This window comes from Momordica charantia (assembly GCF_013281855.1).
Source record: "Momordica charantia cultivar OHB3-1 chromosome 10 unlocalized genomic scaffold, Mcharantia_2.0 BLBB01000010.1, whole genome shotgun sequence".
Classification (NCBI taxonomy): Eukaryota; Viridiplantae; Streptophyta; class Magnoliopsida; order Cucurbitales; family Cucurbitaceae; genus Momordica; species Momordica charantia.
In genome coordinates, this window is record NW_028275158.1 from 16,000,927 (window position 1) to 16,020,030 (window position 19,104).

Below are 19,104 nucleotides of genomic sequence, written 5' to 3' on the forward strand. Positions count from 1 at the left end.
TGGGCCCGTTTACTTTTACTAGATGTCACATAATCCGATTTAATGTTACACTATTGGAGAATCAATGGCAAAGTTCATAGACTAAGTGGCAATCATGTTTAAGAAAAGGTGTTTTGAATTTAAATAATATAAAGTAGTCTTTTGATATTGAGAGTTTGTTCGATTTTCTTGTTTTTGAAGATTTGTGGTAAGTAGTGGGCATTGTTCAGGTGGGACGATGTTCTTTTTTTTGTATTACAATTAATTCGAAGTATGTGGGTTTGAACATTCAACCTCAAGAAGAATAGGTCCGAATTATTGCGAGCTATGCTCATGTTGACTTGAGTATTAATTAGTTAATTATAGACCTGTTAGATGCTATTAGTGAGTAATTCTAGATGTGTTAGATTCTTTTTAGGTAGGATAGGGCATTTTTGTGTCCTTGTCCGAGTGCTCTTTTATGGATTTTTTTTCCTTTGTCTGGGAGGATTTCAGTGTTGAATTTTGATTAAATATTTTGTTGGTTGAATTTGGTATAATTTACTGATTTGTCCATTGTAAATTTTATGATATTATTTTGTAATGTAGAACTCATTCGGAATGAAATTAAAAAATTACGAAGTTAACTAATTGAACTATGTACACAAGGTGAGAACAAAATTTCCTCCTAAAATATAATTACAGAAAGGGTAATTTCAATTTGTTTTTGTTTTTTTTATTTCATAATCTGTTTTACACATAAGAAATAAACTTATTTACTCAGGAAAGGTTTAAAATGTTCCATTTTTTTTGTAATTTTACTATTTTTAATATTTTGATTTCAATAACTTTTCCAATGATTTAATCTTATGAGTTTGTGTTCAATTATATTATTTTGAATATCAACTTTCAAGAGACATGGTTCTAAATGTCGTTCGGACTTGACATCGACACGAGGGGGGAAAATTGTTTTTACCTTGTCGTCAATATGTCAACCAAATGTCAAACTTTTCTTTTTTTTTTTTTTTTTTGCTTTTAAGTCATAATCTAGAAATTGGTTTTTTATTTAAATAATTTGAAATTATACATCATTTAGATATTTCAATTAAATAATTTGAAAAGACATGTCCACCACCAAACGAGAAAACGATGGAATTGGTTTGTTTGGGTGAGATAATCTAGGAATTGGTCTTTTTTCTAAATAATTTGAAACTTTTTTCTTTTTAGTAGAGGTTTATTTTCACTTCAACCATTTGATTAAGTAGATTTTTACTTTTATTTTTTATTTTTTATTTTCCTTATTACTTTGATTTTTTCTCCTTTCAAATAATTTTATATGTTCATTCACCTTTTCTTGAATGCAGAAAAAATATTTCGATCTGTTCATCATAAGTACTAAGAATGGGCAATCCTCTTCAAGGAAATAATTGAACTCGATTAATTAAATCTTATATAAAATAAATTAAGGAGGTCCATTCAAATTTGGGATTCCTAAGATTTTGTAGGTTTGTTTGAATTAAATGAAAATATATTTGATATTAATTAAGTTATATCACCACTATTGCTATATAATAAATTTTATTTTTCAATTTTTTTACTATTATTTCATTTTTGTATTGATATTTCACTTGAATTATGTTACAAACAACTAGATTACATTAGAAATTATCAACATCACGAAAGCAACAATAACTTTAATTTACTAATTCAAATAATTTTTATGATCCGAACGATTGCCTTCGCGGATCCAAACGTGCTCAAGAGCATTATACCTAAACATTTATGCCTTTCATTTTTTTCTAATATGATTACTTTCATCAATTTTCTATATTTTTACTTTTAGTTTCATGATTTAATAAATTAATGCACTAATTGACTAATACAGAACTTTATGCAATTATCAAAGGAATATATCTCAGTGGTAATTGACATATACCTCCAATCAAGAGGTGTGAGTTCGATCTCCCATCCCCACATATTGTACAAAAAAAAGAACTTTATGTAATTAAGTATATTTAGATATTACATGTAAATATAAAATAAAATTATATAATATATCCATTTATTTTAAATATTTGGAAGGAATTATTATTAATAATATTTATTATCATAAAATATATAATTTTTAAAGCAATATTTTTCTAACGACCAACATGCATTTGATATTTTTCCTCAGACAAAAATACAATATGATAATATAATAAATAAATTCCATCCAAGATAATAACAATTATATAATTGTCTTTGAAAAAAAAAATATTAAAGTTGAAAATGAAATTTATATTTTTATATTAATTATTAAAAAAACATTATATTAATGAATTAATTTAATTCTAAAAAAATATATAAAAACTAATATATATAAAGTTTTTATAAAATAACAAAATATTAAATTAATAAAAACAAATCTAATATATAAATGCAAATTATAATATATTAATGTATAAATTATACGAATATTAATAGCGCATTTTTGAAACATTATAGAATTTAAAAAGTTCCTAAAATAAATATTGCAAAATAAACATAATTATTAAAATATTTCCAGACATTTAAAATTTTGGGCATCTAAACTTTCAGGCATCTACATTCCGAAAAAATAAACAGTCTCTTAACAAGTATATTATAGATCTCAAAACTTTTAATTCTGTGTTTAATAGTTTTTTGGACTTTGAACGTGCTTAATACCTTTAAACTTTTAATTTTGTGTTTAATAAGTTCTTGACTTATTAGACATTTTTTATAATTTATAGATTTATTAAACACGAATTTGAAAGGTATATTTTAAAGTTCATAAACCTATTGGACACCAATCTTGAAAGTGGAATATTCAACAATATGAGGTTGTTGACGAATTGGTCGAAGTTATAACCTATTTATCAATTGAGCTATGTTAGATTGATATTAAATTTATAATATAATCTTTTTTTTTTCCTTTTAGTATATAAATTTTTGACATATTAGAACGGACAATGGACCCTAAATTTAAAGTGTTCATAGACTTGGTAGGAGCACCAACTTGTTTAAGATGCTAGCCTATGCAAGTCAAGGGTCGAATCATACTCAATATTTATAATATTATATTCCAAAAAAGAGTTATAAATTTGTGACCCAACCTTCATAAAACAAGAATATTAAGCCTTTGGACGCAAAAGTACATTTTCATGATTACCTCTTACAAGCATAGCGATTAAAAGTTTCATAACATGTAAAATCAATTTATGTCTCTAAATTTGTCGATATGAACTTTAAGTCAACAGTAATTGGTACAACTCTTTGACCAGGAGCATCTAACGGTGGCAGGCAGGTGCCTCGGATGCTGCGGGCACTACTCTGAAATGGCAAAAAGACACCGAATGTCGGGAGAGGTCCCTACACCTCCCTCGCTTTCTCTCTCTTTCTTTCACATTATCTCTCCATATATAAGTGACAAGAAAACCCTGAGAAAGGTAAGCAAGAATTCGTATGCGGATTCTGCTCACATTCTTCAAGTAGACTCTCACTGGAAATCGCTATGATACTGGTAGCTGGCGAGGCAGGGGAAGGGGGCGGTGGAGCCAAAATGCAAGTACTAGTAGAGAGAATGGGTCAGAAACAGCGGTGGCGGAGAACACAAATTCAGGGTCTTCCAACGAGGATAGCACTGATTCCGGCAAAGCCATCAGTTCCGGTAAGCGGGCTGCAAAGGAAGGGCGGATTTTCAGGAATTCGGTGCTGGAGTGATGGAATCAACATTAAATGACAAACGGACAGACCGTACTGATTTGGAAATTGCTGAGTTGTCGCCATCATTGCTAAAGGGTCAATAGGAGGGAGACTGAAATTAAAAAAGCAGTAATGGGCAAGAATGAGAGATTCAGTCAGAGTCATTAATATCCAAGGTAACACCTACAAATCTTGGGATTAATATATTGATAGTCTACTTACGGATAGTATAAAATTTTCATTTTTGTCATAAAACAATCTCAGATATCCATCACCCAATTTACTAATATATCCTTTTGTATCTCACCTCAATATTAATTAATTTTTAAAATCCAAAATTGGTTAATGGGGAGGTTACATTTTAAATCGCTTAAATTTTGCTTTCCAAAAGTAAAAAATATCAAATCTGTTGGATCGGTATGGCAACCCTAGAGGGGGTGAATAGGGTTTAATTAACAAAATATAATCTTCTTAATAAATGGGCCCAATTTAAACAAAAATAATACACTTTTTGAGATATGCAATTTTAACAAAGTAAGATAAAATGAATTCTAAGGCAAACAAGAGAAATTTAAAGCAAACAATCAAATTCTAAGATTAATTGCAAAAATAAATAAGAGAGAGAGTTAGAGAAATTTGACACCGGGAATTTTTATAGTGGTTCGGCACAACTGTCCTACCCCACTTCCCAAGCACCTCTTGGGTTGTAAATTGAAATTCTGACTCTTTCCACGGTAGGAGTCAAACCGGTACACTGCTCTTCACAAGAGCAAAGACGATCCTCTCCACGGTGAGGATCACACCGTTACAATGAGTTGAAAATTTTGAAACACACACTTACAAACTCTCAAATAGAGTAAATATACAAATTTGAGCTCACAAAAATTTCAATCCTCACAACAATAATTTTCTCTCAAAAATAAGATGGAAAGAAAAATTGAGAATTTGGAGAGATTAGCAAAATGAAAATTTTGAAGTTATGGAGGATTGAGAATAAGAGAATTATTGTTTGATTTTGAATGAGAAGTTTAGTTTAAAAAGAGGGAAGAAAATGGTAAAAAAAATCAAGTTTAATTTTAAACCATTAGATCTTAATCATTAGGAATGAAGGGTCGAGATAATTTTGAAAAAGAATTAAGTATAATATATATATAATAATGATAAAATAAAATAAAAAAAATATATAAAAAAGTGATGTGACAAGTTATTTTAATTATATATATATATATAATAATATATATATATATATATATATATATATATATATATATATATATATATATAGGTGTGTGTTGAGAAAACGGTAACTTTTCAAAAATTTTTTTTTTAAACTGACAGCATTTAATGTGAAGTGACATATTTTTTTTTTAACAAAGTTACCAACGGTAACTTTTGACTTTTTTTTGAATTTTTTTTATTTTTAATCTTTTTTTTCAATATATATATATATACTTTAAAAAGAAGCTTGTCACTTGTCAGCTTACGAACTGTCCACGTCATCTTCTTCGGTATTTTTCCTTTCAATTTGTTTCGATCATAACTTCTCCGTTTGAGCTCCGATTTGGATGATCTAACAGTCGTTGGAATCGTTGTAACGAGCTCTACACTGTGGACACTTTAAAATACACAAAATGTCAATAAATAAAATTAAGTTTGTTATCATCAAAACATTAATTAATTAATTAATTTGAGATTAAGGCCAAAAAGCCAACAATCTCCCTCTTTTTGATGATGACAAACTTCCAAAGAAAAATACATAGACACCATAGTAAATCCAAAATATCATACTTACTTAAAAAATATTCAAAGATTAATTTCTTCCCCTCAATTGATACATCCATGGATTAATAAACTAATAAATCATGAACATTTTTAGAACAAATTTTTCTTAAACTTCTCCCCCTTTGAATTATCAAAAAGAACAAAAAAAATAATTAATAACATAAAAAGCTCCCCCTAAAAAAATGAACACAATTTTGCATAAATGTTCTCCTTATCAATATGCATTTAAAAAATAACAAATACAAAATCAAGATGCATCACAACGAATAATACCAAGCTCAAGCCTAATTTTGCAAAAGCATTCTTCATTTAAAGGCTTGGTAAAAATATCCGCTAATTGATTATTTGAGCTTACAAATTCAAGAGTAATATGACCGTTTTGTACATGCTCTCTTATAAAGTGATGCATAATATCAATATGCTTAGTCCTAGAATGATGTATAGGATTTTTAGTCAAATTTATGGCACTTGTATTATCACAAAATATAGGCACATTTTCAAACTTTAATCCAAAATCACAAAGAGTTTGTTTCATCCAAAGAATTTGAACACAACAACTAGTAACCGCAATATATTCTGCTTCGGTAGTTGATAAAGCAACCGAATTTTGCTTTTTACTAAACCAAGAAACTAAGGAACTACCAAGAAATTGGCAAGTCCCACTAGTACTCTTTCGGTCAAGTAAACTACCCGCAAAATCCGCATCGAAATATCCTACCAAATTAAATTCAATATTTCTAGGATACCACAAGCCTAAATCAATAGTTCCAAGCAAATATTTAAAAATTCTTTTAACGGCATGCACATGAGATTCTTTAGGACAAGATTGAAATCTAGCACAAACACATACACTAAACATAATATCGGGTCTACTAGCGGTTAAATAAAGTAAAGAGCCAATCATACCTCGATAAGTCTTTACATCCACACATTTACCTTTCTCATCCTTGTCAAGCTTAGTGGATGTGCTCATAGGAGTTTTGGCAATTTTACCTTCATTGAATTTGAACCTTTTGAGCAAATCCCTTGTGTATTTCTCTTGACTTATGAAGATCCCATCCTTGAGTTGTTTGATTTGGAGTCCAAGGAAGAAGCTAAGTTCTCCCATCATACTCATTTCAAACTCATTATGCATGCATTTAGAAAATTCCTCACACATAAAAGGATTAGTAGAACCAAAAATAATATCATCCACATATATTTGCACTAGAAGCATATCATTTTTTTTAGACTTAATAAAGAGAGTAGTGTCAATTTTACCCATTTTAAAACCATTCTCAATAAGAAAATTACTAAGTCTATCATACCAAGCTCTTGGAGCTTGTTTTAAACCATAAAGAGCCTTTTTCAACTTCAAAACATGATTTGGAAAATCAAAACTTTCAAATCCCGGAGGTTGTTCCATATAAACTTCTTCCATAATATAACCATTTAAAAAAGCACTTTTCACATCCATTTGGTACAAAATAAAATTCTTATAAGAAGCAAAAGCAAGTAACATTCTAATGGCTTCTAATCTAGCAACGGGTGCAAAAGTTTCCTCATAATTTATTCCTTCTTCTTGACAATAACCTTGAGCTACAAGTCTAGCTTTATTTCTAATGATATTTCCATTTTCATCCATTTTATTTCTAAAGACCCATTTAGTCCCAATTATAGAAGCATTAGAAGGCCTAGGGACTAATTCCCAAACTTTGTTTCTTTCAAATTGATTTAATTCTTCTTGCATAGCTAAAATCCAAAATTCATCACTTTCGGCATCTTTAAAATTTTTTGGTTCAATTTGAGAAACAAAAGCAATGTTATTAAACATATTAAGGGAAGAACGAGTTTTCACACCTTGTTCGGGATCACCAAGAATTAAATCCTTAGGATGGGATGGAGCATACTTCCACTCCTTAGGCATGAATGAAAAACCGTCCACCTTATTTTCGTTGATGCTCACTTCTTGCTTACTTGAAGCAATCTCTTTGCTTTTGTCACTAACAAGTAAATCTCCAAAATTTCTTTCTAAAGAATCACTACAAAAAGAATCATTAGAAACAACATTGAAAGATTCATCAAATACCACATGCATAGATTCCTCAACTACCAAGGTTCTTTTATTGAAAACTCTATAAGCTTTACTAGTAAAGGAATAACCAAGGAAAATACCGACATCCGTCTTAGAATCAAATTTTCCAAGTCTCTCTTTGTTGTTCAAGATAAAGCATTTGCAACCAAAAACTTTGAAATATCCAATATTTGGAATTTTGTTATGCCAAAGTTCATAAGGAGTTTTATCTAAAGAGGGTCTAATTAAAACTCTATTTAAAACATAACAAGCGATATTAATGGCCTCCGCCCAAAAATAAGAAGGTAAACCATACTCATGTAACATTGACCTAGCAAATTCTTGCAAAGTACGATTTTTCCTTTCAACCACACCGTTTTGTTGAGGAGTTCTTGGAGCGGAGAAGTTATGAGAAAATCCATTTTCTTCACAAAAATTTTCAAAAGCATTACTATCAAATTCTCCTCCATGATCACTCCTAATTTTAGAAATCAAAAATCCTTTTTCATTTTGAACTCTTTTGGCAAAACTAGAAAAACTTTTCAAAGCATCATTCTTTTGTTTTAGCATCAAAACCCAAGTAAATCTTGAAAAATCATCAACTATCACAAAGGCATAATAATTCCCTCCAAAACTAGCAATTCTAGAAGGGCCAAATAAGTTCATGTGTAATAGTTGTAGGGGTCTTGTAGTAGAGATCATATTTTTAGATTTGAAAGAAGACTTGGTTTGCTTACCCATTTGACAAGCATCACAAACTTTATCTTTTTCAAATTTAAACTTGGGAAGACCTCTAACCAAAGAATTCTTGGAAATATTTGAAATTAAGTGCATGCTAGCATGTCCTAGTCTTCTATGCCATAACCAAGAATCATCATGCAAGACCGATAAACATTTATCACTAATAGGACAATCATTCAAATCAATAGTATACACATTTTCATCTCTATTTCCAACAAATAAAACTTTTCTATCATTAGCATTTTCAATGATGCAATTCTTTTTATCAAACACAACTCTAAATCCTTTATCACACAATTGACTAATACTAAGTAAGTCATGCTTTAAACCATCAACCAAAAGTACATCTTCAATCAAAATAGAAGATTCATTACCTATACTACCCTTACCTATTATTTTACCTTTCTTGTTATCACCAAAGGTTACAAAACCTCCATCCTTTTTGGAGAAAGTGACAAACTTGGATTGGTCTCCCGTCATGTGCCTTGAGCAACCACTATCCAAGTACCACTTACTTTTCTTGGAAGCTTTCAAACAAACTTACAAACACAAAAATTTAAATTTTATCTTTTGGTACCCATACTTATTTGGGTCCTAGAAGGTTAGCATTAACAAACTTGGGGATCCATTTCATTTTTGCATTTTTATTGAAAGCATAAGATTCAGGAACCGTACAACTTGGTGCACCCGTTCCATCTCAACCGTCGTCCTTCCTAGTGATGATTTGGACACACGAAACAATCAAAAGTTAACACGTGGCAAGGTGATGACGTGGCAGCTGACGTGGCACTCCAACGGTTACATGTGATGACTTGGTAGCTGACGTGGCGCTCGGATCTATTTGCTGACATCACGATGACACATGTCGGACTAATCACAAGACAACACATGACCAGATAAATTTGAATTTATTAATTTATTACTAAAATTTAAATTATCTTACATTCGAACCAATGAATGAGCAACAAGTGGCATTGACTATCTATCCAACTTTGACTATTCAATCACATATTATTTTAATATTATTTTTCCCTTAGCAAATCAGATGGTGACACGTGGCATCCAATGGCTAGTTCTTGTTTCTAGCTCTATTTAAGCCCGAAAAAATTCTAAAAATGACAAAAAATTCTTAAAAAATCCATACCATTAAGCTGAACCTTTTAGGTGCGTTTTTTTTTAATATTTTTCTTGAGTTTTTGGGGTGTACTGAGCATTTTTATTTAGCTATTTGAGAGCCTTTAGGTGTTGTGAGATTTCATCTTCTTATCTACTCTTTGAGAGAGTTTTAGTGTGTGAAATATCTTTATTCCACACTTATTTGGGTTTCGTTCTTGAGCCCGATAAAAGGAACAAAGTGGTGGATTTTGATATTTGTCTTGAAAGAAAGGTTGGGTTTAGTTCTAGATCTGGTAAAAAGAACGGGTTTGGTCTCGATCCCATAAAAGGATCGGGTTTTCGATCTTGAACCCGTAAAAGGATCGTATTTAGTGGATAATCTCGAGAGGTGTTCGGGGAGTGGTGTAGGCCGGGGGTTGGTTGAACCACTATAAATCTCTTGCGTAACATGTTCTCTATCCTTATACTTTTTATTTATTGCAAATTAATTTTCAAGCATAATTTTCAAGCATCTCCTATTGTATATATATGTTGTGTTCATCTTGAATATTTGTTTTATAATATTTTGAGTTGTTATAAATTGGGAATAAATTGTTTTGTCTTAAAAAGTTTACTTAGTTATTTGATTTGTGCTTAAAATCGAAAAATTTTAGTAAATTGATCTTTAACACTATTCACCCCCTAGTATTGCCATACCGATCCAACACGCCGAGCATTGTGACCAGGCAGGTGCAGGTAATAGGTTTTAGGCCTGCAGGTGGAGGTGCCACCAATTAATTGTCGGGGCGTACACTACCTGTCAGGTATCGTACAGCTTGGCACACCCCTACCATCTCAACCGTCGTTCTTCCTGGTTGGCCATTCGCGCCTATAAAAGGGAAGGACTCTCATATTTGTCAAGTAAGTGAAAAATCTATCACTAAAATGCTAAGGTGTCTTTTCCTATTCTGATGTCTAACTTGTGCGTCGGAAGTGAAAAATCTGTCACTAAAATACTAAGGTGTCTTTTCCCATTATGATTTCTAACTTGTGCGTCGGAGTGTATTAGATGAAACACTGCATTGGTGTCGAGTTTTCTGGTTGCAGTCTCATTTGATCCTTGGCGAAGCTACTTGTCGAAGGGACACATGGATCTCTCCAGAATTCGTTGTCAATAAACCTTATTCACCCCCTTCTAAGGTTGTCATACCGGTCCAACAATTGGTATCAAAGCGAGGTTTCGTCCTTTTACATAAATTATTTTTCAAATTTTATCTTGATAGTTAATGTATCTTGTTAATTTTTGATAAATTATTTGAAAGACTTGATTGTTAGGGCTATGACAACTTTAATTTTTGTTTGGAAGTCATTACATTAATAAACCTCCATTTTTTATGGAAGAAAGTATTATATTTGGAGACATAGAATCAAAACTTTTTTGTTATCTATAGATTTTAATATTTATCAAGATTGAAGTTGAATGATGAGATGTTTTCTTTTTCATGCACAAGCAAAAAATATCACATGTTCTGCTTTTGATAGAAAATATGTAATAAAGTTTAACTTTAGATATGCATGTGATATTTGGAATTTTAATGATAAATGTATAGTGTTGAAAATTTTCCTTGTATTACTAATTATTTATTTAACGTGACGGAGAATTATAATTCTCAAAATCAAGAAAAACTCCATGAAGTGGAAAAAAAATGTGATGGATCCTCCATGTTCTTGATGGACCATTTGAACGACGGGATTGATCTCGAAAGTAATGAGAATGAGGTAAATCATAAATTCTCACACTAGTAGAAATCCAGCTTTAAACCCCTTCGTGTCGATTTTTATGACGTCATCTATGTTTCCATCACAACAGGTATTTGTGACTTCCATCACGAAAGGTATTCGTGATATTTATTTTAAACGTTACAATCGTGAAATTCGTTACAGTTTAAAAATGTCACGAAAAAGCAAAGGTTTTCATGATGATTATAAAATGTCACAAAATTTTTTTTGTGACGGTTAAAAAACGCCACCGAAAACGAATTTTATGATGCTAATAAAACGTCACGAAAGAATAAGAAGCAATATATTTTACTGTTTACCAATGACACGAAAAGCACGAATTTATTATAACGAAGTTGTATTTAATAAAATCAAAGCATTGATATACACATTCGAATAAAGTATGATACAATTTGCTAGGATGATACTTTGTACACAATGCAATTACATTCACATCATGAAACATGCATTCATAGTTCTCGACTTCTTTTTAAGTTCGTGCAACACCTAACGAAAAAAATAATACTCAGTTAGGTAAAACAATAAACCATAAATAGATAAGTAAAAAAAATTCACTTCTAAATACATCACATAAATTATTGTAGTTTGAGAGGATCCTCAATACATATAAGACAAAAAATAGTCTTCAAGTATTTTGAAAAGAACGACACAATAAACTACCGGATAAAATTGTACTTAATTGGGTTTCTTCCATCTACAAGTATCTAGTAATTAAGAGATAGTTCAATACCTTTTGCAATTATGGTTTGACACCATTCCAATATTTCAAGATTTGTCATCATCTAGCAATCATCATAAAAAAATAATTAAGAAATAGTAAGTGAGTAATTATTTACAAAGAATCGCCAGTGAAATAATTCAAGTGTCTTCGAATTGTTGACTATTTCCAACAACAAAAAAAGATAAGATTAAATTTAGATTTTTTGTTCTGCAACTTGTGGGTTAACAAGAATTCCACAAGTTTTTATGTGAGCGCCCATAATGATTTATGGAACGTCAACATAAATTGATATTTATAGTAGTTTCAACCGCAAGAAAAATCAGTTTAAGAGACGTCGAAAAATAATCGGTGAAACCATAGTAATGTCGTGAAGATATTAGCGACGTCAAACGATTCATTGCTGTGGAAGTTGCTAATATTGCATCTTCGTAATTTTCAATGATAGTTTAAAGTGCACGTCACTGATATTCACTTTTAGCAACATGCACGTAAATCGCTGAAAGTATATATCAGTGACACGTAAACAACAACCGCGCGTCGCTGATGGCATCTTTCAGCGACTATTTTATGGCGCCACTTATAATTACTTTTAGCGATTCATATAGATGTCAAAGAAAGATGCTATCAACGACATTTTTGCTCGCATTTGGTAGTCGCTGAAAAGTGTTTACGGACTCTAATCCCAACGTTATTTCATTGTGTTGCTAAAATTATTATGAGAATTTACAAACGTATATAAAACGTCACTAAAAATTAATATTAAAAAATACGCAAGAAACCAAACATGTGTAAACGTGTTAAAAACGTATTATACCACTAGAAAACATATTATCTCATGTAAACAAAACAAGAATGAATTGTGCTCATTTACATAAAACAAAATAAAACAAAAACAAAAGTGCTCCTTCCCAATGGTCGCTCCAAAGCCACTAGGGATGAAGAAGATTCATCCTTAAAGAAATTAACAAGAAAATATTAGTAACTAAAAGATTTATTTAACGATAATACCCTAGAGATTGCGTTAACTCTTTAAATAACTAACTATTACAAAAGTGAACACAAATACAGAAGCTTTTATGAACAAGAGGTACGCTATGAGTACCATAATTAACAAAATGCTACTAACAATTGCTCCTTATAACAAATGTGAATATATTAACAAATGTGATTATGATAACTAGAATGCTCCTAGCAAATGTGAATATACTAACAAAAAGTCGACATAACGTAATTTATGACTATCATAACTGCAGGATAGTCACAACACTTCATCTGCATCAATTCCAATATTTATTAGTACATGCTCTACAAACAACTCAAATACTCATAACACTTTTGAATAAAACAAACCATAACATAAGTTATGTCTACCAAAATTGAAGGATAGTCACAACAACAAGTTAACTAAATGAATTCCAATATTTAAGTACATGCATGAATCTATGCATGTTCTACATACAACTTAAATACTCTTTACTTATGAATATTAACAAACTTGTCTTCACATAACATAAGTTAATCTAGGCATTCTCTACAAACAACTCAAATACTCCTAATACTTGTGAATATTAACAAATCCATATTGACATAATTTAAGTTATGACTACAGTAACTGCACGATAGTCACAACACTTCAACTACATCAGTTACAATATTCATAAGTTCAATGCATCAACTTTACGCATGCTCTAAGAACAATATAAACAATTCAAATACTCCTAACACTGTGAATATTAATAAACTCGTATTGAAATATGAAAAGGTTTTATTTGTTGGCATTATTTTGGGACTTCTTTCATAATTTCTTTAAGCATTAATTATTCATTTTTGATAATTTTGTCTAATGGATTTATTTGGAATTTGTGATATATTTGATTGGGAGATTTGAGAGATTGATTGTTTTCCTTATCTCATTGCCTTTGATTTTGCTAGTCTTAATTTTGATTGATAAATTGAATATTTTCCATAATATGGTGAGTGGTTTTATTCTTTAAATATTGAAAGGTGGTTTACACAAAGGGATCGATACAACAGTATTTTTCTTACTTATTGATTGATCCAATTGTGTCTTTCTTATTACTTGATCATTTGTTGGTGAAAACCGAAAATTGATTATTTGTTCTCTTTTAGTTATATATACTAAGAACGTACTTCGATTGAAGACGGCGAGCATCATAAACGGTTGTTGAACACACTGAATCTGACATAAGGGGAGCTTGTGAACGTAGATTGTCAAAGAGATTGGAGCAAGGGATTGCGGCATAAATATATTATTAAATTATATAATCTGCCACATCAGTAACTACAATAAATAATTTAATTGTAATTTGCCATGTCATTTTAATATTAGTTAATTAACAGTAAAAAAAAATCAAGGACCATTTAGAACTATTTCTCAAACTTTAGGGACCAAAAGTGTTCATTTTAAAATTTTGGGGACCAAGTTGACACCTACTTTAAACCTCAAGGACCAAAAGTGTTCGTTTTGAAACTTCAGGGACTAATTAGTCACCTACCTCAAATCTCAAGGACCAAAAGTGTTCATTTTGAAACTTCAAGGACCAAGTAGACACCTACCTCAAACCTCATGGACCAAAAATGTATTTTGCCATAATTTTGTTTTCTACAATAGAAAAGTAAATTTTACATTCATCATTATCATCCATCAAGTCATTAAATAACTTGGATAATTAGGTCGTTTCAACATAACATAAGTTATGACTACCATAACTGCATGATAGCCATTACACTTTCAAACTACATGAATTTCAATATTTATAAGTACATGCATTTAAAATATAGTTATGCTCTATGCACAATATTTATACGTACCTTTCTAAGTGTCACTAGACATATCAAAATTGATTCCGTGCGACGATCCTTCTCCAGCCTTACTTAACTTTATTGCTATTCTCGCAATTGACTCAATTTAGCCACTGTTGAATCAATTATACATTGTTGCAATTGCATCATATTTTGTTGTTATTCAACAATGGCTTGTAATTGAGCAATTTGATTCCTTCCTTCTCTAGATCTTTGGCCTCTTTGTTCATTTTGAGCAATTGACCTTGGTTGTTCCAACTAAGTGCACATTGCTTACCTAGTATTTGTACACTTATTTATCGAGGTAAAGGAAGTTGTTCAACACCTTTTACCAATGGAGCATTTTTTAGTGCAACCATTTGTTCCTATAACATATCATGAAATAGTATTAGTATACGTATGTAATACAAAGATTAAACAACCAATTTTACTTACATATATTTGATTTGCCATCGGGTTCACCCACTCTTTGTATGCACTTCTATGCGTAACTTCAAATAGTTCAATATCGTTTACCTCTCAACCCTCATTGTTTTCCTATTTACAGCGACATGCGTGAATAACGCATTGCTAAAAAATCGTTTCAGTGATGTCTATTACTAATGCATCACTGAAAAACAATATTACGTTGTCCGTTTACACGACCATCGCTGAAAATTTTTTTAGCTACTAAATTTTGTAAATGTCACTAAATCTTTGTCGCTGAAAACCCATTCTAGTCTACTGTTCTATGTGTTATGTGCATAACACCTACCTCTTCTTAATATTGGCAACAATAGTGTACGTCCATTGCATATAAAATATGAAGCAACATAGAGGCATATAAAACATACCTCAAGTTTACTTGAGTGACAATTCTATTAGATAAAAATATACCTTTAGTTTAGATACACCATTGGACATTTAGATTTAAAGTTAGATATGATAAAGACACTATCCTAAAAGAAAAAAAAATGTTAAGCAATTTGTAAGCACAAGAGGAACATAACATCTGATAGAGAATATATACAAGTTTGCTTTTTCTCATGTGAATAATATCAATAAAAATATAAATCTAACTTGATAAAAATAGACATTATTTTTATGATAGACTACTATTTAGGTTGGATGCATACATTAATATACCCATTAACATGTCAAAATATAATTACCAATAGTTTAAAATTTCTCAAACTGAAAGAACTTTTTAATATAGAGTTGCACCAACTCTTACTCCTAAGCTTTCTCAATCTTAGCTTGGTGCAAAATACAAACACGTGAAGAAGACTTACCAAATCAAACGAGGGAGCAAAATCCATTTGAAATACAAATCTAGTGGGAAAGTAAAATGCTGGATTGAACCTCATTTTTTCATCTCAAATATTTATAAGTGCTTCAAATGCTGCCACAACAACAATAATTAGCCCAGTAACATCATGGAAAGGGATGACAACAGTGAACAAGAAAAAAAAAACAACCTAAAAATGTTACTTTAAATACGAAAGTTGGGAAAACAATTCAGAGTTTCTATTCATTAATTTATTCTACAACGAAGAATTACCAAATACATTTCTTATTATGTAAAGCAAAATGCAAGCCCACCAAATAATTACTATATTCATAGATATAAAGTTTTCTATTTACAAGGGAAGGAAACCTACCAACCATAGCCAATAGATTAATTTTAATCACCTCCTACTCCCATCTCCAATAAATGGAATATTCCTACTACAACATTTGCCCTCCTCACATTGGATAAAAACTGCACTATGTAGAAACTAAAGAGAAAAGGAAGGAAAATCTACGATGTATTATATTTATCATTAATAAAATATTCAATATGCAGCTCAACTAGTGAACATCATTGTTGGAAAGTAATATAAATGAGTCTAAGTAAGAGAGCAACAATTTTGGAGACATAAGTTCATCGAGTATTAATATATTGTTAAGTAGTTTTAAAAAACAGATCAAACTTCAAGTATAACAAATGTATAAAGATAAAAGCAAAGGAGCATGAGATGAAAGACGAGAATAATTAGCCTACATAATTAAATAAATTGTGTTAACATTTCCTTTTCATGGAAGCTTTTTCAAGTTCACAAAAGCAAGGTTAAACTTGGGTATATACTTCCTAACAAAAAGGCTTTCCAAAAATATGCAATTCCTTATGGATAAGTTGTCCAAATGGAACTATACTTCGTCACTATAAATTGAGAAGTAGAATTTATATAGAATGTCTGAATGTTTGAAAGTTGATCTTTGGTGAAACTAAACTTGTGCACTTACATTCAAAAGTTATTTTTACTTGCAACAAATCTGAGGTACATAAAGAATGAGAGTTGCTGCGATCAGAGATAGCATCAGTTTCTTTATAGATCACACTACAGGAAATATATGTTTCAGCGACCAAAGAAAAGCAACAAAAAGTTTTTGTCCTTATAAATGTGACGAAACAATGTTCGTCTATATACGAAACCACGTTTCGTTGATTTTGTATGCGACGAACAACCTTTCGTCACATAGGCCTTAGCTTTACACCAAATCTCTAATTTCAATCGCGACACTCTCCTTTCTGCTCTCTTTCTGTCTGCGACCTTCCCCTTTTACTCTCTCTCTACACCACCGATTGTTGTTGCCTCACCGCCCTCCTCACGTGCTGCTGTCGCCCTTTCTGCTTTCTCTCTCCACCGCCCTCTTTTTGCTACCATTCCTCTGGTAAAGTTTCCCTTTCCTCTCTGTTACTTTAATTGTAGCTCTTGATTCTTCATTATGTTCTCTTTTCTCACCTGATTTTGCTTTTTTTTTTTTTGGAAAAATTGACAGATTTGACCCAAAATAGTTTTTGATTTGCTCAAATGACCTAAAATACAATTTTTAACTTTTCTGACCAAATTTACTTTTTCTGACAGTCTAGAGAGTGTGTAAAGACGAACATGCCCTTTACTTTTGATAGAAGAAAGGACGAGTACCACTTGGAGTTAATTAATTCACGGTTAGGGTTGAAATGCTACACGGTCGGGATTTAATTTATTTACAACCAATGTATTTATTTCCCCCACCAAATTGTTGTACTTTCATTGAACACATTCTGTACTTTCATTAAACACATTCTCCTACATTCGAACTGATATCAGAGAAAAAAAGACCTTCATTTTCAGTCTTTATTGTCCTCATTCACATGTTGCACGTTTTTTGAAGAAATCCCACACCTTTTGCAACATTTTTAACACCTTCAACACTTGAAAGAAAGCTATTTCTTCATTTTCGATAGGTTCAACGGGGTTAGTTTTTTATTTGTTCAGAGTATTATTTTTGATGCATTATGAAGGTTAATGTTATGGAAAATGAAGAAACTTTTATATAATGGTTGATTCCCGGCTGTGGTAATACGATTCACGGTCGTGGTTATATGATTCCCGATCAAGGTTATACAATTCCCGGTCGTGGTTGTGAAACAAACACTCATGTTCGTGGTTGGAAGTTACCTCGACCGTGAATGTAAATTAATTTTCTTATATGTTATCTCGACTATTTGTATTATTGGACTGGATTTGCAAAATTGATGTAACTAATTGTTGTGTGATGTAAATTTATGTAGAATGCGTCGAATATTTGTGATCTACGATGACAAGTGGAATGAGGCTGGTGATGTACATAGGTGGCGTTATGGGTGGTCTTCAAGTTGATGAGATGATAACATTTGTCAACCTAGTAAGTGATCTGCACAGGCTTACAAGAATTGATCCTGACCAATTTGACATTGTGATATAGTATGTATATAGATTTGATTTTCAACACGAAGTCCCAAACTACCATATATTTGATGATGCCAGTTGAAGATTTTACTTGAATGGCCCTTCAGGTCCTCCTCAAGTGCCCTTGTATATAATTATCCTGCCGAAAGCAACATATGGTAGTGGTAGCAATCGAGGAAATATTTTTTTGGAAACGCAGACATCGTCTTCATTCCCATACTAACTAAGTCAGGTTGATCCTTGTTTTGGCCCGTCCAATTCTATTCACTCCCCCATGGATGATGCTTGTCCCCCCTCATTTATCCCACGCATTACACCGCTGACCAAAAATGTTGTCCCATGGAATCAAGGCAATGACGAATCACCATATTATGGGGAATTGTATGACAATGATGTTGTGTATGACATTCAGAACGACGATGAGTACGATTATGACGAGAATCAAACTGAGGATGGGGTTGATGACGCAGATGTTGGAATGGACTTTCATAACGATGGTGGGAATGAGTATCACAACAATAACCAGGATGTCAGCGCAGAACATTTTGAAAATGAAGGTCAACTTGTAAATGAGTCGCATCCAGTGAGTGCCAACGTACCTGAGCCCACATTTTAAGGATTAGTTTCCCGTCCAATGCAGAATATCATAACTTGTGATGTGGCTGAGTCTGTAGGTGAGATTGCTGTTAAGG